Raw genomic sequence first — 26,946 nt, forward strand, 5'->3', positions numbered from 1 at the left:
ATTAATAATTCACAATTCGGTGATTATAACTCACTGATGATTATTATGCTGTCTACACGAGAGAAGTAAGGTAATAATTTACTGACCGTTTTGAGTCTGGCCCCAATGAGGATCCTCCCGCGCAGTGTCCTTCAAGACAATAGAACTAGACTGAGTTCGGTTCAGAAGCAAAGGGAGGTTTTATTCTTGGAACAAAGAATGGAGAGGCGTGAGCTCCCGCTTTAGCGTCCACGCGCTCCCGACAGGCTGCGGGCCGGGCTGCTTTCTACCGTTCTCCTCAACGGGGAGCGAGCGAGCGGCTGCGTTATTGGCTCCAGACGGCAGCGCGGGAGCGGCGTCTCCGCACATGCCCACTGCCCCCGCCGCCATCTTGGATTGAGGCGTCGCGCGCAGGTGCGCGCAGCCCCCTGCACTGAGGTGGCGGCTGCCGCTGGCTCAGGCTGGGAACTCTGGTCTGAAGAGCCTGGTGGGAGGCCTCTGCATGCGTCCTATGAGCAAGTGAAACTAGACCAAGCACAAAGGAAAAGGAAGAAAAAGGTTAGAGTTTATTTTATTATCCAGACGCTATTTTTATTTCCTGGGAATTGTTAATGTGCTGTGTATGTGATAAATCCCTCCTCTGCCTTCTGCCTTTTGTCCTGCTCCTCATTCTTGAAGGGGCACTGAGGGGTGCAGGTCAGTCCTCTGTAACTGCACTGGGGAGTCGTCATAGCCCCATTAAAGGAGCAGAGCTCCTCCTCAGCAGCCTTTAGATGTGTTCGGTTGTCACCAGGCCTCTGCCCTAACTGTATCGCTGAGTGACCACCATTTGTCTAACCTTTGGTGACAAAGGACACCAAACAATTCCACATACATGATTAATATCTTAGCAAGAGAATAATGATCATATGTCAAATTTTAACTAAAAATGAAGGTATCCGGGTCTTTTGTCTGTAAACAAAAGTGTGCCCTGATGTTGAGGCTCACTGCCGTGGCCTGAGTACCCCATGACACTCCTATTGCTTTTCGGAAGAGAAGGTTCAAGTCAGAGAGAGATTCACAGGAGTAGTCAATGGTTGCCTCAGGTTGTCTTTCCCAGGGTTGGGGCTCAGGTGCCCTCCTCACTGGAGTGTGATGCATCCACAGAGTGATCTCTGGCAGCTTCATGACAGAGTGGGAGTTTAGGATCACCAAGAGGGGTCTGTTTCACCTAGGTGTAAGGTGATCTTGGGGGCTGACAGTTTTCCAGGTTTTTAAGTTCACCCAGTCTCCTGGCTGGATGGGGTGGAGGGCCAGGTGAGTGGGTGCAGGCAACACCTGGTTACCACTTGCCAGGAGGGCTTTCATGGGTCCTCTTACCTGGGGGGCGCACTGAGTTTTTCCATTTCAAGGAAGTTGAAGTGTCCCTTCTCTCGGGGTTTGGGATATGTGTCTACCATACATGAGTTCAAATGCATTTAACTTTAAATCATCCCTTGGAGCTAACTGCATATGGAGCAGAGCAATTGGAAGCAACTTTTCCCAATTTTCTTGAGTTTTCTGACATAGCTTGGCTAAGGCCCATTTCAAGATCTGATTGGATCTCTCTGCTTTCCCCAGTGATTGAGGTCTTCAGGCTGAGCACAAGGTCCAGTTTATGTCCAGGACACTCATTATCCCCCTTCATCACTTGAAACACACATGCTGGATCATATTATCTCTTGGCAGGGATCCTGGGAGCCCAAATCTGGGCATTAGTTCTTTTAGAAACACCTTAGCCCCTTAAGTGCTATTTCAGTTGTAGCAGAGAATGGTTCTATTCATTCAGGAAATGTGTCTGCTGGCACCAAGAGGTACCTGAAATTGCCCAATACTCTCAGCATGACACTGAAATCAATCTACAAATCTGCTACAGAGCCCCCCCCCCCATAAGTCCCTTTTATTCTCTGGTCTGAATGAGCCTTATCTGGGGCCCTCTGGGGATTTGGTGTTGGGGTTGTTCATTGTGCAGATGAAGTAGGTCTCAACTAACCAGCTGATTTTACTTTTTATGCCAGAAGTTACCATGGTCTCAACTAACCAGTTATATAGGGCTTCTTTCTTGTGGTGAGTTGCTTGATGAGCCTCCCTGATGGCTTGACAAGCTGTAGTTTGGGGAAGGTGTTGCCTGTGTTCATTGACTAGCCACCCATAGCCTCCTAGATCTCTACTGAAGTCCCATTTTCAGGCTTTGTCTAACTCTTCCTTTGTGTAAAATGGGAAGAAAAATGGGACGGATCTGTCCTTTGAGGTATCAGGGTGGTTGTTGAGTTTCTGGTTCTAGGGCTGCCCTTTAGCAGTTGCATCCAACTTGTTTCCTTTTATTACCTCTGCACCCCTCTTTTGATAACCTCCACCGTGAATCACTGCCACCTTTTTTCGAAGCTGTACTGTTTCCAAGAGTTTAAATATGTTTAAACCATGTTTCACCTGTTTATTCTGCACCCTCGTTCTTTTCTGTCAGGTATTTCTTATAATTTGGGCCTTTATTTGGTCTAGCCTCTTGGCTCACAGGGCTGGCCATTTTCCTTTACCAAACAGAAAATTACTATGGAGAAGGCTACTGCTGACCCTAGCGGTCTGTGAGGAGGGCCCAAAGTCCTGGTATTGCTGCTACTGCCTTGCAGAGCACTGTGGGGAGACAGGGCGAGGCTGCCGGATTCCTTGCCCAGAGCTCCCAGTTGTCCCTGGGCATTTGGTACCACAGGAAGGCCAGCCAGAGGCAGCAGGCAGACACGTGTGCATTTGAGTCCCTGATCCCCAATGATGCCGCAGTGTGATCCCCTCAATGGGGCACAGCCCAGATGATTCTGGGAACTATGCCATATGTGCACTACCTCTGGATATTGGGTTGCTGGGCAGAGTGGCTCTGAATGCAGCCAAAGGCGGCTGCCATTCTACTCCATTAGAGTGACCTTAAAGGCCAGAGTCAGTATTCCTCTTGCAAACCTCCCAAAGCCTCCACCACCCTCCCACGGGAGCCAGGGCGACCCCAGAGCCTGGTAGATAGCTGTAGGCAAAAATGCTACAGTCCGTCTCACCTGGGCTGCTAAAATTTTGTTACCAACCCTCCTACATTAATCTCCAACAAGGAGATCCTTCTGCCTGATGTTGTCTGAGCCAATAGATGGAGACTAAATTTGATAGGTTATATTTTTGATCAGAGAACAGAGAGGTGCGAGCTCACACTCTAGAGTCCACGCTCTCACTGAAAGGTGGGGCTGCTCTGTAGGTTTCTCGTCACTGGGGAGGGGATGCGACGGAGTCCCCATGGGTCAGGTGCACCTGTGCTGTTTATGGCCTGCTGGCCGCCATCTGGAACTGAGGTGTCCCATACACAGCTTCTGCACAAGGTGGGCAAAACTGAGGTGTCTGGTGCAAGGCCTTTGCACTTGGCACCCTATGAGCAAGTGAAACTAGGCTGAGCACAGGGAAAAAGAAAAACAGTTGAGACTTTACTACCAAGTTCTAGTTTTATTTCCCAGAGAATTATTAATGGGCTTTGTAGGTGACAAAAACTAGACAATACAATCTAAAAAATGTTATTAATAAAAATATACATATGTTAGAACATGTGATAGATTTTAAATTAGTCATATTTTAAAAATTTTGTCTCAATTTATATTTAAATAACTATTAGTTGAACTTTTAAATATTTCTGGTATTTTCTATTGTATGAGTGTATTACATAAAAGTAGCTGAATGTTTTTAATTGCAAATCAAGATATAAATTCTTCTAAAGATTAAAATACTCTCTCTCTTCGTATTGATACTATCATCATTACTCCATTCTACAAATACAGACTAATATTATTTGACTGGTTTATGGAGAAGAAAGCAAGTGAAGTAAAATTTGTCAGTTGACTTCAGTGTTTAGAATTCTGAAGATATTGAACATATCATTGCAGAAGTAAAAGAGACTGTTACACATTTAAAAAGTATTCTTTGGACTAGGGAAAAAAATGTATCATTTATATTGCATTCAATTTGATGGCAGCAACTTTCCTGACCATTGAAATTCAAGCAGAGCACACACTGGAATATTCAACTTGCATCTGTTGCTCAGCTGCAATGAGTTATGCACTGTGATAGACCTTAGATATATATTTTGAACATGACACTTACAGTCCCTAGCAATATGACATTTGCAGAAGTAATTTCTATATAAACTTATAGTTCCCTTTTATTCATTTTGCATTCACTTGAAAAAAATTCTTACTTTGTTGCTGAGTCAAGAAAACACTGAGTATAAAAGACAATATGCAATAAAGCTTACTAAAAAATATAAAATTTGTAGTGCTAACAAACTTTTTTTAAAAAACAATATAATTCCAGAATATTGATGCAAAAGATAAATCAACATGTTATTTTTAAAGATAAAGCATTTATACATTAAGAAATGAAAACCAAAGTAAAGAAAAGCCATGCTTAAATATGAAATGTTGCCTTTCTAGTTTCAAAATTGTGAACATAAGTTTAATTTGTGCTACCTACATGCTGAAATACAGTGAACTAATATCTCAGGAAATATTTGCAAAATAGTGACTTTCCCAATTGTTAACTCATTTTCTAGCAAAACTGGCACATAACAATAGAATAATAATAACACAATATTATTGAGTATTCAGTGTTGTTTTATCATTGACACTATTGTTATATTTACCCATACCACCCATCCCTGACTACAGAAAGAAATAAGATGTTTAATACTGGCTACTTTAAGGTGAGGTAGGGGAGAACAGGTGTTAAATTCAATGATCAACTATTTCATTAGGAATAGAAACTATCTGACATATAATGAGTTCATCTCTTTAAAATTACTTCGTCACAAAACTCGTCTAAAATTTTTGAGTGTTTCCACTAAGAGACTCCCAATATGACTAAGCACCTTGAAGGGAAAAATTTTTATAAGTCTGATATACTTACTACAGTAACTCTCGTAAGTCTTAACATACAGTGTGAGGTTTAAAAAGATACTAAACAATTCTACAACCATAAATTGAATATTTCAAACATATGCAATTTTCTAAAAAAGTTTAAATTGTTGAATATGTGTATTTGTAGATCCTCATGGATATGAGATTGAATTCTTGCATTGGATATTGCAATCTTCATGTGTAGTTACCATGTATGCTTGATGTATTCTAATTTTTACTTAATACTTGAAATTTATTGTAATACGAGTTTCTGTTCCTAGGAAAGCTCAGATTTTTTAAATTGAAGTATAACTAATTTACAGTATTATATTAGTATCATGTGCACTACATAGTGATTAGATGTTTTAATAAATTACAAAATGATCACCACACGTCTAGCTTCAAATACCACCATACAGAATTATTACAGTATTATTGACTATATTCCCTATGCTGTGATTTACTTATTTTATAACTGGAGATGTACCTCTTAATTCCCTTTACTTGTTTTGCCCATCCCCCCGTCCCCTTTCTCTGACAATCATTAGTTTGTTCTCTGTATCTATAAGTCCATTTCTGTTTTATTATGTTTGCTCATTTGTTTTATTTTTTAGATTCACATATAAGTAAGATCATATGGTATTTGTATTTCTCTAACTTATTTCATTTAGCATAGTACCCTCTTGATCTATCCATGTTGTCACAAATGCCAATACCTCATTCTTTTATATGGCTGAGTGATTTATATATATACACATATATACATATATATATGTACACATACACATACACACACACACATACACACACACATACACACACACATATGTGTATATAGAACACACATCTTTTTTACCCATTCTGTCTATGAATGGACACTTAGATTGCTTCCATATCTTGGCTATTGTAAATAATACTGGAATGAATATGGGGTACATATATCTTTACAACTTAGAATTTTTGTTTTGTTTAAAAAAATACTTAGAAGTGGAATTTCTGAATTGTATGGCAGTTTTTTTTTAAATTTTTTTGAGGAACCTACATACTTTTTTTCCACAATGGCTGTATCAGTTTATATTCCCACCAGAAGTGAACTAGGGTTTTTTTTTTCCTCCGAATCTATTTTTTTTTAAATGAAGGTACTGCGAATTGAACCCAGGGCTTCATGAATGCTAAGCTTGTGTTCTACCACTGAGCTGTTACCTTCCCTCCCCCTTTTTTTCTACGGAATATTTTTAAAATTTTATTTTGCAATTTTTTTTTCTTTTCTTACATTTTCTTTTTGTTTATTTCAGTGGAAGTACTGGGAATTGAACCCAGGACCTAGCATATGCTAAGCATGCACTCCATCACTGAGCTATAGCCACCTCATGTCCACATTCTTGCCTTTTTTTTGCCATTCTGATTGGAATGAGGTGATAGCTCATTGTAGTTTTGATTTGCATTTCCTTGATGATTAGTGACATTAAGCATCTTTTCATGTGCCTGTTGGCCACTTGTATGTCTTCTTTGGAAAAGTATCTATTCAGGTCCTCCACCCATTTTTAATCAGATTATTTGTTTTTGAGTTTTATGAGTTCTTTGTAAATTTGGTTATTAACCCCTTATTGAACACATTATTTCCAAATATCTTTTCTTATTCAGTAGGTTGCCTTTTAACTTTGTTGCTAGTTTTCTTCACTGTGGTAAAGCATTTTAGTTTGATGTAGTCCCATTTGTTTATTTTTGCTTTTGTTGCCCTTGCCTGAGAAGACAGATAAAAAAAAAATTGGTTAAACCAATGTCAAAGAGAATATTGCCTGTGTTTTTTCCTTGAATATAATGGTTTTAGGTCTTTTATTTAGATCTTTAATCCATTTTTAGTTTATTTTTGTGTATGGTGTAAGAAAATGGTCTAGTTTCATTCTTTTGCATATAGCTGTACAGTTTTCCCAACATTGTTCATTGAAGAGACTCTCCTTTCCCCATTGAATATTCTTACCTCCTTTGTAGTAGATTAATTGGTTATATAAATATAGGTTTATTTCTGGGTTCTCTATTCTGTTCCATTGATCTATGTGTCTGGTTTTGTGTCAGTACCATATTGCTTTGATTACTACAGTTTTATAGTATAGTTTGTGATCAGGGCGCTTAATACCTCCAGCTTTGTTTTTTCTCAAAATTGCTTTTGCTATGCAGGGACTTTTATGGTTGCATACAAAATTTAGCATTATTTGTCTTAGTTCTGTGAAAAATGCTATCAGTATTTTAATAGGAGTTGCATTGAATCTGTAGATTTCTTTATGTAGTATGGTCATTTTAACAATACTAATTCTTTCAATCCATAAGTATAGTATATGTTTCCATTAATTTGTGTCACTCAGCTTTCTATGGAATCCTATTCATTTGTTTTTCATGCATGTCTTTTTTTGATTGAAGTATAGTTGATTTACAATATTGTATTAGTTTCAGTTGTACAGCGCAGTGATTTGGTATTTTTGCAGACTATACTCCATTTTAAGTTATTACAGATAATGGATATCATTTCCTGTGTTATAGAATATATCGTTGTTGCTTATCTATTTTATATATAGTAGATTGTCTCTGTTAATCCTATACCCCTAATTTGTCCCTCCCCATTTCATTTCCCCTTTAGTAACCACAAGATTATTTTCTATATCTCCAAGTCTGTTTCCATTTTGCACATGCATTCATTTATATTATTTTTTAGTTTCCACATATAAGTGATATTATATAGTATTTGTCTTTCTGTCAGACTTATTTCACTAGCATAATATTCTCTAGGTCCTTGTACATTGCTGTAAATAACAGTATTTCATTCTTTTTTATCGCTGAATAATATTCATATATGTATGTATATCACATTTACTTAATCCAATTGTCCGTTGATGGGCACTTGACTGCTTCCATGCCTTGGCTATTGTAAATAGTGCTGCTATGAACACTGGGGTGCATGTATCTTTTCAAATTAATATTTTCATTTTTTCTGGATATATACCCCATAGTAAAATCACTGGAATATATGGTAGTTCTATTTTTAATTTTTAAAAGAATTTACAAACTGTTTTCCATAGCGGCTGCACCAGTTTACATTCTCACCAATGTGCATATCTTTTGTACAACTCCGTTAAATAGACTATCATAGTTTGAGGGCAAAGATCACATTTAAGTTTTTGACTCTTCTGTCCCTAGGACTTAATTTTCTTGGAATAGAATAGATATTATGTAAATTTTATAAATGTAATTGATTAATCTTTAAAATAAAATATATATAAACTCTTGAAGTGTCTTATTATATCACTGACACATATTGATTAATTTTGAAATTGATTTTTTTTAAGAAAACTGCAAGAAACCTCTAGGTTGTTGTGTGAGAACAGTGATGTGCTATTTGGAATAGCATAGCCAAATTTGGTGTTGAAATAATTCCTCCAGGAAGTCAGGGGTATTTGATGGGGTCAGAACTTTTTCTTTTTAAAATACTATATGGCACATAAGTTAACTTTAACTTTGAAAGGTATAAAAGCTTCTTTTAAGTGTTACTCTCCATATCATACCTCTAAAGAATAAGTCAGAAAACAAGAAGATATTCTTTTAAGAAGGATGGGTATAATAAATTGATCTAGGACTCAAATTGCGCTATATTGCAAGATTAATTGTCTGTATCTAACTGAAGTAATTGCTTCCTCTCAGAAGCCTGAAGAGGTAAGAAATGGCCCTCAGCTACTCCTAAGCAAGGGCTCCTGCTTTGGTTCCCTTTTTTCCCTTCTGCATCTCTATTATTCACAGCATTTAAATAAACTCTCCTTTACATTCATAAGACAGGCAAGAGAGAACGCTCTTAGGTGCTGCTTCTTTTACTAGAGCCTGTGTTATTTGTACATTGATATTGTATATAGAGGCAATCCTTGTACCTTGAAATATATATTTTATTGGACAATTACTTAGCACATAAACCAAAAGGTATGTATGTTTGAAATGGAGTAGGGAGAGAGAAGGGAGAGAGAGAAAATTTTCAAAATAGAGTTCAGACCTACATTTTCAAAGCTAGCTATTGAAAGTTCCTAGAAATATCCCATATTAGGACATAACTTTTTTTCCTAGCCCCACTTTCTTCCATAAGGATGATTAATGTGAAATTCAATAAACTTTCAGCATTTTGAGTGTATTACTATTATTGTCATCAAGGATTTCATTTTGGAATATATATCCATGTCCTTGCTTAACTTTGTTCACAAGTGAGTTTAAGAATCTACATAAAAGGCATTAGAGGAGAGATGAAACAATCTGACAGGTAAAAAGGGAGAAAGAGAGAGGGAGCGGAGAGAGAGAGAGGGCAAGCAATAGATTCCTAATCTAGTATTCTTGGAGAAGTCTGTGAATTTCTACCAAAAGTTGCTGAAGAATACTGTAAGTAAACTCTTCTATGCAGATAACATATGCTAATGTTAACACAATCTATTTCCCTTGTATTTCACAATTTGTGTAGACAGTTACAAAGATGACTTAATATAACATTTGCAACTGATATGAACAGAAAATTTAGAGGATAGGAAAACAGAATGGTCAGAAAACATACTAGAATTGTCTTTACCTTTTTAGGAACATGATAATTAAAACAAAGAAGTTTTCAACATTTATCATATAGACAAAAATTTCAAATTGTGAGATTATTATTGGGATACAAAGAAGCAGAAGCACTTACACTGCTGGGAGTGTGATCTGTCATACTAGCTTTAGAGAGAAATTGGGTAATATCCAATAGAATTGAAGATTCATATACTTTATGGCTTTCTATGCCCTATAGGAAGTCTCACAATGTAAACTACATAATGATAAATCAACAAGGGTTGTCACTGCAACATTTCTGTTGACAGTCAAATATTAGAATCAGCCTAAATATTCATCAGTAGGGAAAATAAATAAACTGTGGTACTTTATAAATTGAAATATTATTCACAATTAAATAGAGTATATCAGCTCTTTGGTATCAATGAATGGACCTTGAAACATGTTTAATGTATTAAAGCACACTGAAAAAAAAATCACACTATGGTATGATTTATATATATTTATAAAATATATATAATATTGATAAAGTACATATAAGTAAAATACTTATAAGCATAATATACACATAAGTTTAATATTATAATAAAGTATAATAGTATAATAATAATACAATCTCTTATTTAGAGGAAATATACATGAACAAAAGGGATACACACCAACTTCCAGGGGGAAAAAGAATGTAATGTCATATAGGCTGGGTGATTGCAGCTATATTTAATCCATGCTTCTAAAAATAGTATCTAAATCAAATAGGGGAAGAAATTTGTGCTTGCTAAGTATAGATGTTCTAGTTATAATGTCTCCATATATTTACATATAAGATGATAGTACATAATCAAAAATAACTGCTCTTCATAATAAAATCAGTTGGCTTTTTTGACTGGTAATTTGTTTCATTTTTTTTCTCTCTTTTTAATGTAAAGTTGAAAAGGATAAGGACAGAAATCCTCAGAATAGATGGATGAATAGCTTACATATTGTTTAATTTTTGTTTTGCACTGTTTTAGGAACAGGGATAGTTAACATTCCTTTTCATGTTACTTGACTTACTGCAATATAAATACACTTCAATAAATTTTGCTACAAATAAAGTCTGTGTGTGTGTGTGTGTGAGTTTGTGTGTATGTGCTAGTATCAGGATGGAATAGAGTTGAGAGGGCTTGAGTCTTGTATTTACATATGTGCAGTGTAGAAGGGAACATGTTGCCCAGACAGAGGAGAGGATCCAGGAAATGAACAAACTCATTAGGAGTAGTGGCTCAGAGACAGAGATGACCACTCAAGTAAAAGACTCTTGGGAATTATTTCAACTTGTAACTTGATGCAAGACGTTGACTTCATGTTTTAATCAAACATGTCTATATTTTTAGGTGTAAGCTAACCTTAGTTTTTCTTACCAACTTTAACCTTAGCCAGTTTGATTTCATATACAAACCTTTCTAGTAACATTTCATTGTGGGAAAATAATTTGTTCAAAAAAACTATACCACACATGCTCATTAATCAAGTGTTTATTTTCTGCCAAAATACAATGTATTTTGTTTTATGTTGTGTAAAACATGCTCAAGGTATGAAATCAAGTATTAAACTACCAAACAACAAAGACCAAATTTTTACTCATAAGTGTTATACAAGGACATGCTTATAAAAAAGCAAGGCATTAACACAATTTATTCTACTTCTGTAAGTCAACTTTTCAGCTCTGAGAAACCATTGGATAGTAAACTATATTAATGTAGAATCAAAAATTATTCTCTTGGAAATCTTCCCAGTGAGAGAAGGAGGATTCAGAATATGTTTCTGCTGTGGATTTCACAGCATTAAATATAAATAGCCTTTTATTCCTCAGTTGTCAAGGTAGCAAGGAAATGTTTTAGGCAAGGACAGGTGTCTTGTGGTATATTGCTAAGGATTTAATCAAGGACCTATATCCACCGTAGAACATCTTTTTAATGAATGTGTTTCACTTACTGGGGAGAAACTCATACTAATGAAGGTACATCTGATTAAGGGAAATAACACATGCTTCTTTTAATCTTAACCATCATTTTTTAAGAACAATATTTTATTTAAGTTGTATAAGTCATAACGTGGGGAAGGTCGGCAATTACCATTTGAGTCAAAAGGCAAATAACTTGTAAATATTACCTTTCTGAATAGCAAGACTTTGTGTTTCATTTTTCTTAGTTTATTTTACAAGTGTTTAACTGGTACAGAATCATCCATAAATTATATAGTTCTTAATCACCACAGCAAGGTTTTCATTTTTCCAGTGTAATCCTTGGTAAACTGACATCTTTCTGTGATGGAACAAAATACTAGCATTATGTTTTTAAAGTAACAAGTGATGAGTATTCTACAAACTGCACATCCTCTCAGAAAGAGGTGCTGCCAAAGTGCCCTAATTCAGATGTTAATGCTGCTGCTTGCTTATGTTGCTGGAGGAAGACACTGAATTTTTGCTTTTCGACCTACCTCATGGTCAGTAAAAGTAGAATGAATACTTAGGATTCGTCTTTGAAGATGTTCAATGTAGCAAATGTAGAAGTTATCATGATATTCCCTGGCCACAATAAGAATGCCTTGTTTATTTAAAATGTGCAGATTTCCTAGGTTAAAGTGAAAAATGGCTTTTTTAGAACCCATGGTAGGATGTGCATTATAAGATAATATTCATGTCTTAAAGTCATGAAAATACAGGATTTTCATCCATTAGAAGTATATGACGTCCTAAAGTTTCTGAATTAATGTAAATTTTAACATTAATAGACAAATTTAGTGTCGTGATATATCATAGTCCATAGATTTGATAAGTAAATAGAAAAAACTCACAGGCGTGTACTCACATAAAACCTAAACATGATATTAATTCAGACAGTCTTTTCCCCATATGAAATGATAAAATCACTTCACCCAGCTCTCCAAATGAAGGATAATACAGTAGTTCCAACTGAATTAGAAATGGAGTGAACTTGGAGCTAAATGAATCATAAATCAATAAATACCTCAGCCTGCCGCCTCATGGTTTATTGATTCACAAGCTGTTTATCTCACACTCACTGTGCTTCAGTGCAATTATCGTTTAATTACATTTTCTGTATGTACCAAATTGTATTTTAGATGTCTTCCTATACCAAACAATTTCAAGCTCTATATCTACTCACTAACCATGGGTTTTGTTTATCTTTTCTTCTTCAGTATGCTAGTCTTGATTTCTGCTTGTATATGAGACACATCTCACAATAGGACCTATTAAAGCACATTTAACAAACTCTCCCTAATTACAATCATGTTTATTGTTCTCATTTTTTATGTCAAGATTGATTTGAAATATAACAGATGATGTGTTAGAGTAAGTATAGCATAGTATAAACCACAAAAAAGCTATTGAATTTTATGAATCTAAACCATTAAACTTGTGCTTTTATTCAACCTAACTATGAAATGCTCTAGAGAGATAATATAATTATGAATTGACTTGATGTTGATCACTTAAGATATTTAAAAAAATAAAATAAAGCTGAGTGTAGAATAGTCTTTCTTATTTCACATTATCAACTTTTAAAAATGTAATATTCAATGAGCAACACAGATAGCAGATAATTTTCTACTTAACATAATCTGAGGCATAAAGCAAATTCAAGATTTTTTTCTAATCAGAAAGAAAAATTACTAAGCTAAGAATCTATGAAATAATGTCCTGGATAAAACTGTTCAAAGCATCTTTCAGAAGCAGTAACAAATAGTATGTGATGGATTAAAAAGAGATTCCCTTTAAAGAAGATACTAATTACAGATGATCTTGCTAAATGGGAGCAGATTTTTAACTTATATATAATATGTAACATGATTTATGTCATTCTTTAAAATTAAAGAATCCATCTGTTATTTTTATCAGTATTGGGAGAGTGAGGTCAACTTTGAGACCTGTCATCAGAGGTTAGATCTGATTAATACGCTGTGAGACAAATAGCACCCAATTTACCATAAACTCAATAAAACAATTACATTGACAGAAAAGACCATTTGGAATGATTTGTTCTTCCATGGTCTTAAACCCCAAATTTAAAGCATACACTTAGATTTCAAAACTTCATTAATTTCAAAACCTCACATATTTCTAAATATATGTAAAACTACAAAGCTATTGTGCATAAATAAATTCTACTGGATTTCCAAGCTGTAGATGATGTTGCAACAATAAACTCTAAACACGTACTTTGGAAGTAAATGTAAGACATAAACTTCTCTACAAAATAAATTTTCCCCACTGAAATATCAACATAGAAAGTTTCTGTCTTCATTTCAGATACATCCAAAATTAGAGACCAGAATATTAGGTATTGACTATTCCACCATTCCAAAGTGATGTACTATACTTCTAAGCAAAACTTGCAAAAAATTAAATTGTCAAGTCTTTTGTTGTTTTTGGTGGTGATAGTGTCTCAAAGTTCTAATATATTCTCTGCATTACCGTATGAGTGATGTCTCTGTTCCAAAAGTATTGTCCTGGTCATGTCATCCTATTAGTATAATTTTATTTCTATAACATTTTATTCAACACTATCTATGTGAAAGGCTTTGGGCAGATAAGTGGCAGTGGGAATTAGAGAAAAAGGAGAAAAGTTTTCTGTCAAATAAATTTGGAGATTTTGCCAATTATTATGCTTTAATGGAAATTTTCCAAATATATAAGCATGTAGAGGACTTTTACAAATTGTACACTCAGGAAACTGATTTTAATATTAATTAGTGTAATTCTTTTGCAAATATATTTGATGAAGAAAGAATTTTTTATGAAATCTATTTACATATAAGCACTCTAATATAAATAAATTAAATAAATAAATAAATAAATAATTCTCAAATTTTTTGAGAGATTTTATTTCTAGGATACAAAATACTGAAAAGGCAAACTTTTGATTTTAAATTCTTACCTAATTACATTGAGGTAATTAGATATTAAAATCAATATAATAATTCACCAATCAGATTATTTTCTTTCTTTTTCATAGAACACATTACTAAGCTTTCTGAATAAAATTTTTTTTAATATACTGAGGAAAAGTAGTAATAAAGTCATATTTTAAAATTTAACATTTCTAAACTTTTATTTTCTTCTCTATTTTCAACTTGAAATCTTCTAAATAGAGGCTGGAAGTATGTTTCAAAATTTATGTAATGATAATATAGAACATTCTAAATGTGTCTTGTCTATTTTAGCAGTTCTCTCATCACTGCACTGCTATTTTGCAATAAGACAGAAGAGATTTTTTTTTCAGTGTTTTCAGCAATAGATTTTTGTTTTACCTGAGCATTCTGAATTTACAGTCATTTGTCTTTTTGTCTTACTCTAGAAATACTGGTTTAGAGCAATCGATTCTGAAATAAAAATACTTTATAGAAGGCAGCCTCACTTGGTCAATGTTAGATTTTTTCTTTCTTCTCTAGAGCCTTGGGGATCACTCGTCTTTGTTTTTCCAAATTAAGAACACTGTCCCTAAAACCATTATGTTATAATTTATTTTTCATTAAATTAAATTGATGCAACAATGTTTGCTCATTTGGCTCTCTCTCTCTTTTTTTTTCTTTCTTCAATTGATGAGTGTACCATTAACCAGTTTTCTGTGCAGAAAGTTTTACTGTGGAACTTTAAAAGAAGTAAAAGAAAAAAACTTACCTAACTCAAATTTGGTTTACCCATGTATTAGTATATTCCTTCTGAAATTAATATTTAAAAAACCCTTATTTGGTACATATGTATCCATTTATTTCTTATCAAAAAAAGCAATTTCAGGCTGTGATGATCACATGATTAAGAACAAAATCTTTAAGTGGACAGAATTTGACAATGGAAAATACCTTCCATTAACAATTAATATAGCTAGGAATTAACTAAACTATTATGTTAGAATTCAAAAAACTGGCAAATAAATATGTGAGGACTTATGCTAAAATGGAATACAAAGGGAAATTCGGTTATGTTTAAGACATTTGGCTGTATGAGGAAATGTAGAATTGACATAAAATGACTTCAATGACGTTTACAGAATTAATTACAATGGAACGACATTAAGACTTTAATGTATGTATTTACCCCATGTGTCTTACTGGCCTATGTCCATACCACTTGATGATATAATGAAACTGAATTTCACAAACGAGGTAGCAAGGGTCAGCACAAGAGGAGAAAGCCTTTAAGGAACTTTCCTGCTGTGTTTGTATTAGCTAGGCTGCTAATTTCTTTAGTACTCATTTCCCCTCTGGCACTGCTAAACTAGTGTTTGCCCAGGATATCTGTGGCATGCACTTATTTGTGTACACATGATCACCCTATTTAATAAGATACCATTATTAACATTAAAACAGAGTAACTAAGGATCATCAATGAAAATTCTAGCTGGTAATCTCAACACTTCATTAGACTTGTTCTGCTATGTTCATAAAACATTTAGATTTCTCCAAAAGAATCAACATGTTTGACTTTGTGTACACTCAGTAAATACAAAAGTAAGAGCATCAGAGAGTGAATAGTCTATTTGAGAATTAATTCCGAGACACCCATATGGCAGTAAGAAAGCAAGTTAGGGAAGGGAAGGCAGCCAAAATGTTGAATTACCAGGCAAGTGACCACTGTGTACAATTAGAGCTTAACCCTACTGGTGATTTCTGAGAGTCAAATGTATCCTAGAGTCATCCCACCAAAGGGACAAAATATCTGGGACATTCATACACCAACTTCCAGTAGTCATTAGTTGGGGGCTCCTTGTAGGCAGTATAATTCTTCCACATTTGCACGTAAGCAGAATATGTTCCAGTAACCAGGAAGAGCCCTTAAGCAAGGAGATTCACATGTAGCAACTGGAAGTCTTCTGTGCACTGAAATGGTGAAACACAAGGAGATGTGGGTAGGACACAAGGACACAAATAAACACACTGATTTTATGACTGTGATTAGACACCATTTTAGCCAGAAATTCATTTAAAGATTTTTGTTGCTGCTACTTCCTTTTCACCTCTCAGAATGATCACTTTTTAGAATGTTTCAGAAATCATGATGCAAGGTTGTTTTAAGCATTGTGCATTGGTCTTTCTCAGTGTTGAGAAAGTAATTCTTTTTCTGTTTTGCTTTGTCTTTAATAAAAAGTAAGAAATTCTTAAATTAAAACTCTCTAGTGGAGAGATCCCTGTCCTGTTCTATCTGATGGGACAAAAACACTTTTGTAAAGTGATTTCTTAACCATTCTCCAGCATAAGTCACCTTTCCAGGTAGATAATTATACTAACTCTACCCACACATTCCTGGGGGACTGTTGCCTTTACTTTCTTCTTCATATGTACAGCATCCTTATCTGAGGTCCAAATCTAGTACCATTTTGTCTATCTAGACATCCTTGTAATCTCTGGTGACCTCTCACCTAAACTCCTAAAATGCTGCTGAGAGTACTAGTATTGGCATTATCATTCATTTATCTAACAGTTACATTTTTTAGCTCCTAAATTGAGGCAGACACTGTTCTAGCTCTAGAAATATACCAGTTAAAAGCAAAAAAATTAATTCCTCTGCTTTCAAGGAGTTTATGCTGAAATAGTGGAATATAAATAATGAAAGATCAAAAATAAGTAAAATATGTAGTACGTTAATGGTGTATGTGTTTTGGAGGGAACGAAAACTAAAGAGGAGAAAGAGAGGATGTTGGGAAGTAGGGAACTTGCAAATTAAAATTGGATAGCTAGTAAGTCGAATTTACTTCAGGAGAGTAACATTTGAGCAATGATCTGAAAGTAATATTGATAACTGGGCAAAGTTTTGTTGATGACTGGGGGAATAGTATTCCAGGCAGTTGCAGCAGCAATTGCAAAGGTCCTAAGATGACACACATATCTGTTCAAGGAAAAGTAGAGAAAACAGCGTGTGGAATGAGTAGAAGAAAACAAAGCTGAAGTGCCTGTAAGGGATTGTGCTGGGCCTTATAGATAACTGTAAACACTTTGGTTTTTACTCTGAGTGAAATAGGAAGGCATGGGGGAGTCTGTGAAGAGGAGTGACATGATGTGTTAAATCTTCAACAAGATCACTTTGTCTGCTGCCTGGACAACAGACGGTACAGACAGGGAGATTATTATAATTACCTGGATGAATTGTGGTTTAAACAGGGCAGTAACAGCGGACTAGTTGAAAATGTTTAGACTCTGGAAATATTTTGAGTATGGAAATGACAGGACATGCTGACAAACTGAATGAAGGGCAGGAGCAAACAGGAAAAGTCCAGGATGACACCAAGTTATCTGATGGGTGACTCGGAGGACAGAATTGTCTTTATCTGAGAGGGAGACACATATAAGCATAAGCAAGTTTGGAGTTAAAGATTGGGAGCTCTCTTTTGGACGTGTTCATATTGAGATTCCTATTAAACATCCAAGTGGAACTATTAAATAGTGAGGCATATGCTTATTTCTGAATTTCAGGAGAGCAGATAGCTTTAACAGTATATGAATTTGGGAGATATAGATATAGATATACCTTTGGATAAGAGCTTCAAGAGAGTAAGTAGACTGTTAAACTAAAGACATCCAAGGGATGAATCTCAGGGCATTTTAAAATTAATGAAAAGAGGGCAAAGAGATGAGGAAGAACCAGCAAGAGAACTGATCAGAAATGACCGATGAGGAGACAGTTAAGCCAGAAGTGTATAATAATACTATCATAGTTAAGTAAAGAAAATATTTTATGGATGGGAGAATGATAAATTTTGTTAAATGCTGCTGAAAAGTTAAGTAAGATGTCAACTGAAATTTAGTTGTGGGATTGAGCAAAGTAGAAGTCATTGCTAACTTTGACAAAGAGCTCTCTGAAGTAGAAAGGTGAAGGTAAAATCCTGATAGGAATAGATTTACAAGATCATGGGAAGACAGAAAGTGGAGACAGCCAGCGAAGATAATTCTTTTCCTGTGGAGGAGAGAAAGAGAGAACAGAGGCGTGATTATGCAGGAAATTAGGGGACATGCACACACAGGCACACACACATGCATACAAAGAGCTAAACAACAATTGAATGGGGCACTACCGTGCCCCAGGCATTGTGCTTAATCCTGGGAAATAAGGGTGAACAAAACAAAAACGGGACTCATTTTCTCTAGTTGAAAAACCTACATCTTTTTATCAGCATTTTGTCCCAGAATATGGGAGTTTGTTTTCACTATCATAAATCCACCACCTTAATCTTAGATAATTGCTCGTTGTCTATTACCTTTCTGTATCTTTCTAAGGAAAAGCCACACCTCTCATACTATACTTCTTAATTTAAATACAGCTTTTCTCTATTGCTCAGAATTCCCAGATATGGGGAACGATTTCTGTCACCTCTGAATATTTATTTTATAGGTTGCTTTTCAACTGACGCAGAATTGGTAGGCAACATTTTATGACAAATGATACTCCTGGTTTTATGGAGCAGGTTGAGGAGCTGGAGGTGATATGGAGGAAATTAGTCAAGGAAAGGGAAAAACCCTCACATGAATATCCACAAAATCTGCTGCTGAGTTTCCAAGAGTTTCCTCTAATCCAGGTCCAGCCATCAGCTCAGCTTTATCATGGATCTTCTTCCTGAATTTCTATGGGATTTGCCTTATCTTTCTTTACAAAACAATTTTTTAGAAAAGCTAACAAAACACAGGGGGAAGAATGCCTTGAAACTAACCTAACCTCCACTCCTTGAATCAAACTAAAGCCAACAATGCTACTGTATTTAACTTGTTCCCGTTGCCCTTTATCTTTTTGCATATCTCTTATTACACTGTTTCTACTACTTATATTTCTGGCAAAATAATTATATTGATACACACCTTTTGATTTTAATTATTAGTTGACTTATTATAGAATCATATATTGATAGTTTTCCATTTTTCAAAACCTACAGACATTTGCATTTGATGAAAGCATGAAAGATATATGTGACTGCAAGTTCAGATCAGTAAAAAATTATGTATGGACCATCACACTATTGTAGTCTGACCTGTTGACCCTCAGTGTTCATTAGAAATTCATCAGTACCAGACTACTCTCTCTTCTTTGCTTCTTCCTTTTTTTTTCTGATTTATTGGCTTTATGCCAAGGAGAGATTTTCTACAGAAAACCTTTTTAATTAGCTCTTCACCCTCCTGATAGTTTCAGAATAATTCATATAAAATGAAAACTCAGATCATAGTTCACATTCTGAAAAAATGCATGAAAACCTGGAGCTATCCAACAGTGCTATTCTCCTAAGAAAATTTCCAGCCCCTACCCCTTTTTTTGTGTGTGTGCAGGCAACAGGCAAAGATAATTTTTCTTTTATTATATCTGAGACATTTAAAAATTCCTGACAACTTCAAAGCTTGATTTTTTCATGTAATAAAAGTAATAGCAATTTTTAAATGCTTACCATGTGCTAGACATCAAACTAGACATAATATGTGCTAGACATAAATCTGGCTATTTTATTTATTCTTTCAACACCTACATTTGGCTGGTAATATTCTTGTGCTCATTTTGTAGATAAGAACATGGAAGACATACATGTTTAAGTGACTTATCCAAAGTCACAAAGTCAATAAATATTAGAGTCTGAATGTCCAAATAGTTGGTCTTGTTCCAGAGCATGAATTGAAGTGTTGATGATATTGAATAACATCCTTTTATGACTATTCTATGTGTATTCACATGAATAAAAGTCATAAATATATTCTTAAAATTGTCAGCTTATAATTGCTGTGAAAGAGTTTAATGTCAATGGACATGTGTTAATAATGTGAAAGTGAAGCAATATAAACACGTATCACTTTTTTCCCCATTACACTGTATGTGGAAAAATATGTAGTCAGGGAAGGAAAGGGGATGGTATCAGTTCAAAGGACAAGAGGCCTATAGTTCTAATTTTTTTTTTAACCTTCATTTTTCTCCTAAGCTGCAAAGAACTAAATGTCTGAGATTCCTAAAATTGGATTAATCCCAATAGTTAATTCTTGGAATCAGTGTATCCTTTTCCCACTGTATTGGGAGGCAGGATGATTAGGACTAGCCAGTTGGCAAAGTGGTATACCAAGAAAAGCTAGGTTTCTTTCTCCATTTCTTCCATTCAAAGTGTTGTGATGGTGCCTCTTTCCTAAATGCTTTCCTGAGGTGTTGCCTCTCATCAACCTGTCCATGCCAAACCCATGGAGATCAGTCAATCAACAGGTCTTTTGTCATGTCATACTATTGTCCCATTACATTTTCAGTTCCTGTGTTGTTCTTTCTGTGATTCTCTAAAGATAGCAAAAAAGGGCTACCATTGTTGGCTACTACTAAAAGATAAACTGGGGCAAATTAAAATTTATCACAATTTTTTAGAGTTTATTTGAGCGAAAATTAATTCTAATCAGGGAATCAGGGCAGTGGCAAGCTAGAACTAGTGAGGAGAAACAGGAGCTCAGAGGAAAGGTGAAGCAAACCAGGGAAATTATTCATTCACTATAGCTTAAAATCAGGTTGTCTATTTGTGGTTGGCTGCCCTAAGTTCCAGTTTTTATAACCTTGAGGCATTTACTAGCTTAGATTTTGGTTTGCTTGTGCAGGCTGCCAAGACATAGAGCTCCTTTGGTCTGATGGCCTCCTTGTTTAATTAATTTAACACTGGAAAGAAAGTAGACATTAAATGGCATGCTTTCCTCATTGTGTGTGATAGTAGGGGGTTGGATAAGAAGGTAAGAAGCTTGCAGAAAGTTGCAAACAAAGGTTTTTAGCTGTTGTTACTCAGTTTTGTCTTTTTTCTTTTCTTTTTTTTTTTTAAATTAAACCTTTTTTTGTAGGCTAGTTTCAATTTTGCAGCAAGATTGAAGGAAGGTACAGAGATTCCCCATCCACCCCCCACCCCCTCACATGCACGGCCTCCCCCATTGTCCACATCCCCCACTAGAGCAGCACACTGTTACAATTGATGAACCTACCTTGACACACCATAATCACCCAGTGCCCCTGGGTTATATGAGAATTTACCCTTCGTGTTGTATATTCTGTGGTTTTGGAGCCAAACGTTGTTTTAAGCCTCAAACAGAGCCTATTTTACCTCGAGGTTCCATGTTTTTTTGGCTGTGTTACTCCATCAAACCCTTAGTGAACTCATCATCTAGTTGATTCCAAATCAGCAACATATGCCAAAGCTGATATTCAAGCTCTTTTCTAAAATACTTCTCTGTTTTGCATCTTTGTTTAAATTTAAAAAAAAAAGATTTTAAGCCTCGTAGAGTACAGTGCTTTCTCTCTTACTCTCCCTTGCTTTGTTCATGTTCACTTTTGACTTAATCATAGGTGCCATCCTCTCAGACTTCATTGGGAAATCCACATGTACAGTAGGACACTTTCTCTGTGGCAGATGTATATATACATTTATATGAAATACATATGTATGTATTTTTAAGAGTGAGGATACTCGGGGCACCAATTCCCTCCCTTCAAAGACTTTAATCAATGAGCGAAAGGTCACATTCTTGATTTGATCCTTATAACAAAGCTGAGTATTAAGCAGCCTTTGTTTCTCAAAGTAAGCATTTAAACTTCTGAGACATAATTGACAATAAATTACACATATTTAAGTGTAGTGTGTGAGATTTTTACATGTGTATGTATCTGCAAAAGCATCTCTACAGTCAAGATAATGGACATATTCATCACCTGTGAAAGTTTCTTTTCACCTTTGGCATATAGCCTCTCTTCTGTTCCTTACTCTCAAGCAAGAACTGATCTATCTTTTTTTGTGACCATAGTCTAGTATAAATGGTCTAGAATTTTATATAAATGGAATTTTGTTACATTTAGCGTAATTATTTTGACTTGTTATTGTAGTGTTGTATTCCATGTTGTGGATGTCCAAAAATATCTTTGTTCATTTACCTACTGACAGACATTTGAGTGATTTCTGGTTTTTGTCCATTGACAATAAAACTGTTCTGAATATTTAAGTACAAATGTCTTTATTTTCAGTTTTAAATGACACACTTTACTCTCTGTGGTTAAATAGCAGTTCCTTCTTCCAGATCTATAGCGCCCTGGATAAATCCAGGGATTTTGTCTGTTTTATTACTGTCAGCTGTTTTCTGGACTCATCTCTGTCTACTAATACTTTGCCAAATGCAGCCAGTAACAATGAGCATACATTATTAATATTATGTATTTCAATCTGTAACCCCAGGGTTATAAGTTAATAAGACATTATCTTAGCCCTGAATTATCAAAAACAAATTTTGCTTAAAGTTCTACTACCATAGAATGTGAATCAGCATGATGGTATGGGTCCAAGTTTTCAGAGGAAAGGCTTAGTAACCCTCTTGTAAAGAGTAACTCCAAATTATAAACACAAAAAAGTGTTTGTAATGAGAAGATAAATCGCAAAATAATCATAAATACAAAATATGATAAATACCAGATCATAAATAAATAAAAAAAATTTATCTGATGTAACATTTTCTTTTTTTTTGATTATATTATCTTTTATTGCAGATTAATATTATACTAAATTTTATAATATGTTTTTCTTTTAGAGAATGGAAATGAAATGTAAATCAGTGTTTTGTTTGGCATGGTAGGTCCTTTTATAAATTATTGACAATTTGGACACATAGAACATAAGACTTCATGCATAGAAATACTTCTGTCAATAGTAACGGTGTCCTTTTTGCCCCATTACTACTTTTTTGACCCATTAACACTAAAATGATTCTGATAATTTCTATAATTCTTATAAAAAAGAAAATGTGTTGTATGTTTATAGTTATATACATCACATTATTTCCTATATTATAGAAGAGGAGAGAACTTCAGTTTTGAGTAGGTTTCCATAAAAAACAAATCCTCTGCTTACAGTTTGATAATTGGAAAAAATATTCCATGTACTAGTTTCTAACTTTAAACTTACTGATTTTGTTACTCCTCCATGACTCACCTTCTTCTGGTGCCATGTGCTATAGGAAACGTTTCTATTGCATAATTCCAAGTGAATTGGCAAGAGGGCTGCAAGAATATTCTAGAAAGCTTTTCTGCACTGGCATGGCTAACAATTTAGCTGTAAACTGTGAGTCACATTCTTATATTTCATTAAGCTCAAACTAAATATATTTCCAACTCAATTTTCCCTTAGACAAATGAAAGAAATGATTGTGACAACTCTAAATCCATTCAGTATGAAGAAAAATGTGATGGAGAGGAAGTTACAGTAAAAAGAGATAGTGGTCTTTACAAAATGAGATTATAAAACCTGATGTTTGTACATTCTGCAAATATGTTTACTTGTAAAATAAATAAGAACAGATTACTAGGTTCCCTCCTAGGGCTATGAAGTGGACTAGTGTAAGTTGGGGAACCTGAGACCTGAGTTTTATTTGACTTCTTAGTAATCCTGTACCTGAGCCCCATCTTTCTAGCCTTTGATAGTATTTACCTTATTACCTACCTCTGAATATGTAATCAAATGCCACATGTTTTAGGCTTTTATTTATGTTAGAATCTCAGAGGTGTGAACTGAATTTTCTAACAGTCAGGATAGGCTAGGTTATTATGTGGAATTAAACACCTCCAAAATCTCACAGTCACCCTAACATGGCAAAGAGAACTCTCGAGTTTATCATACTGGGAATTTAAAGTTATAGCTTAGAAATAACATGGCATTTACCTCCCCTACCTCAGTAGCTAGTACTAGAAACACCCACACTAGGGAGGGAGCAAATTCAATCTTGCATATGTCTAGAAAGTGTGGAAAACTGGGCATCAGTGAGTAGCGCAAAAGACACATAAAGTATAATAGACATGTCAAATTTACCATGTCAAAAGCTGATCTCCTAGGCTATTCTCAACACCTCTTGCTGCCTGAGCTATTATTTCAACACAGTGTGTTGTCTACCATATCTTGTTATTGAAGCGTATCACATAAAAGAAATCAAAATGGAAACATTGCACATTTTCTATGTATTAATGCATTATTGTTTATGAAACTTGTTGCTACTTATGATAAAACAAAAATCAATAGTAATCTTAACTGAAGTGTTATGTGAACTCAAATATAATGAAGAAAGACATGTAAGAGGTTTTTTTTTTCATGTATTCAGATGATAGATTATTTCCCTCATCAGAAAAATGGTTAACTACAGTTACGGGACTTCCTCAGTGTCTTGACTCCCAATGCAGTGATTTTTCTCTTTATATGCTTCTTTCCTAATTTTTCTCCTAGAAACATAACTAAATAAGTGATAGTAATTCAGCAAAAATTCCCTCTTTTAGCTTGTAAAGCATAATTTCTTAAATTGAAATAATCTTGTATTCTGTATCTATTAAAATAATTGTCATCCCTCTGATACCTTTCACTTCTCTCATTCAGTCGTTTTAACAGGACATTTCTATTTCTGTTCATTTATTTAGACCTTACAATGTGGCCTGATCTGGGGATAAAAAAAGAATAGAGCACAGCTCCTGCCATCAAGATCCTCACAAGTAGAATTTAGACAAGAAATAACAAAATAGAGAAGAAAAAGAAGGACATTACAGGCAGAGAAAATTAATGTATAATAGCATGATAGTTTGAAACTATATTATTAGAAGACCATTGCCATTATACTGCATTTCAGTAAAATTGGAATTTGGGTTGTGTGTTCTTTGTCATGGAGATGGGTCACACAGCAGGATGAGGGGAGTGGTGAAAGATAACAGAAAAAGTGAGTAGTGGCCAGATTTTGAATGAGATTTTGGCCCATAGAACTAATCAACTTTTTCCTGTATATGATGGGAGCATTGAAAGGAATACCACTATTGGATTATTTTCCTCTTGTTCTATTATAGTGCTTTTATTCTATTTTTTTATACTCACTGAATGTCTAGGCCATTTTGATGATTTTTCTATAAATACTGTCTTCCTGTAATGATCATTCTTTACTTTCCTCTATCTAACCCTATGATTCATAGTCTTTTTTAGAATCATTTTTTCTTGAAATATTTTCCTGCAGTATAGCATTTCAATAAGCATTTTCCCCTTTTTGATTATTTTACATTAACCTCCTTTTGCTTTAAGTTTTTACAATCTATGATTCACCAAGCAATACTTTTGTACTTTGTTTTAGATGGATCATTATGGTGGTAATGCAGTAACTACTATATTAATAATTTATAGACATTATATAAAAATAGAGTCAAAAATATGTTTACTGTTAAAATTCTTGGACGAGAATTTGCTGTAATCATGTTCACATTCATTACATTCAAATGGAGTGACTACTGTGTGTTCACATTCATTACATTCAAATGGAGTGACTACTGTGTGCAGCATGGGTAGCTTCTCCCTGCATTTCAGGAAAAAAAATATGTTAAGACATTCTTTAATTTCAAAGCATATTCAAAAATACATCTTTTTAATGAAATCAGATAATTTTAAAGTGTTATATTTTCATTTATTGTAGCTATTTTTATTTATCATATTAACAATTCCATTTTTATGGTTTCTTTTCTTCTTATAAAAACATGGAGGCTTACTGTAATAAACACATTCACTAAGCTATGCTAGTATTTAGGCTCAAAACTGTGAGCAATTGCCAAAGTTAATAGTAGCTCTGTTGATTGTGTCTGTGTGCCTAAAAAAAGTCAACTTTTGTATCACCATGTATTACTCCCTTTCTCAGTACACGTGATCCCAGGATTTTTTTTTGATTTTTTGAAAGACATCCAGTTTGTGAAGGAACAACCACCTTACACACCAACAAGGATGTTCTTTTAAGGACTCATTAAAATCTATTCTTGAGAGATGTATAATTTCCTCCTTCTTTCTGTTGTAACTTCTCCACATCATCTGATGCCTTTTCACCAGCATCAATCTGATCCTTTTGGCAGGTTCATGCATTTCATAATATCATTTCTTTGTATGTAGGTGATTCCAGGCTGATCTCTACTAGCACTCCTCATAAGCTACTCTGTGAGCTGAATATCCTATTAAACTCTAAGGCGTTGACATCAGATTATCGCCACACAAAGCATAATTTTAGCCTGTGCGAGTGTCATAAAGTGAGTGGAGTTCCTTAAAGAAACTTGTTCTCTAGCAATTTTAACACCAGCACTTCAATTTGGTATAACTCCAAGACTGACCAATGCTTCCTCTTGTCTTCTAATTGTTATTTCAAGATGATTGCTTCCCCAATCCATAGTGGATCCATAGATAACCATCCTATGCTCAACATTAAGAAGTTAATCAATACCTGTATTTTAACTGATATGATATTTACAAATCATTAACCAAGCAATTACAACATATCCTCAGATGTGTGAGAGAATGAAAAAAGCTCAAGAATTTTTGAAGGCAAGTTTTGTAAATTATCAAAGTATTTTACAAGTTATATAAACTATTTCTTTTTCAATGAAGGTTGAACAGATAGTAGTAAACAATGAAATTTTTGAAATTTCTATCTGGAG

At 34.7% G+C, this 26,946-nt stretch overlaps 1 long non-coding RNA gene across 1 annotated transcript; it reads left to right on the forward strand.

Annotated features, from left to right (window-relative positions):
- Positions 1-453: 453 nt before the first annotated feature.
- LOC140700148 (uncharacterized) lies at positions 454-24,971 on the forward strand. Its single transcript, XR_012078405.1, has 3 exons — positions 454-537; positions 23,043-23,083; positions 24,913-24,971. It is a non-coding gene; the product is annotated as an uncharacterized lncRNA (long non-coding RNA).
- The last annotated feature ends 1,975 nt before the right edge of the window (positions 24,972-26,946 follow it).

This window comes from Vicugna pacos, chromosome 2 (genome assembly GCF_048564905.1).
Source record: "Vicugna pacos chromosome 2, VicPac4, whole genome shotgun sequence".
Lineage (NCBI taxonomy): Eukaryota > Metazoa > Chordata > Mammalia > Artiodactyla > Camelidae > Vicugna > Vicugna pacos.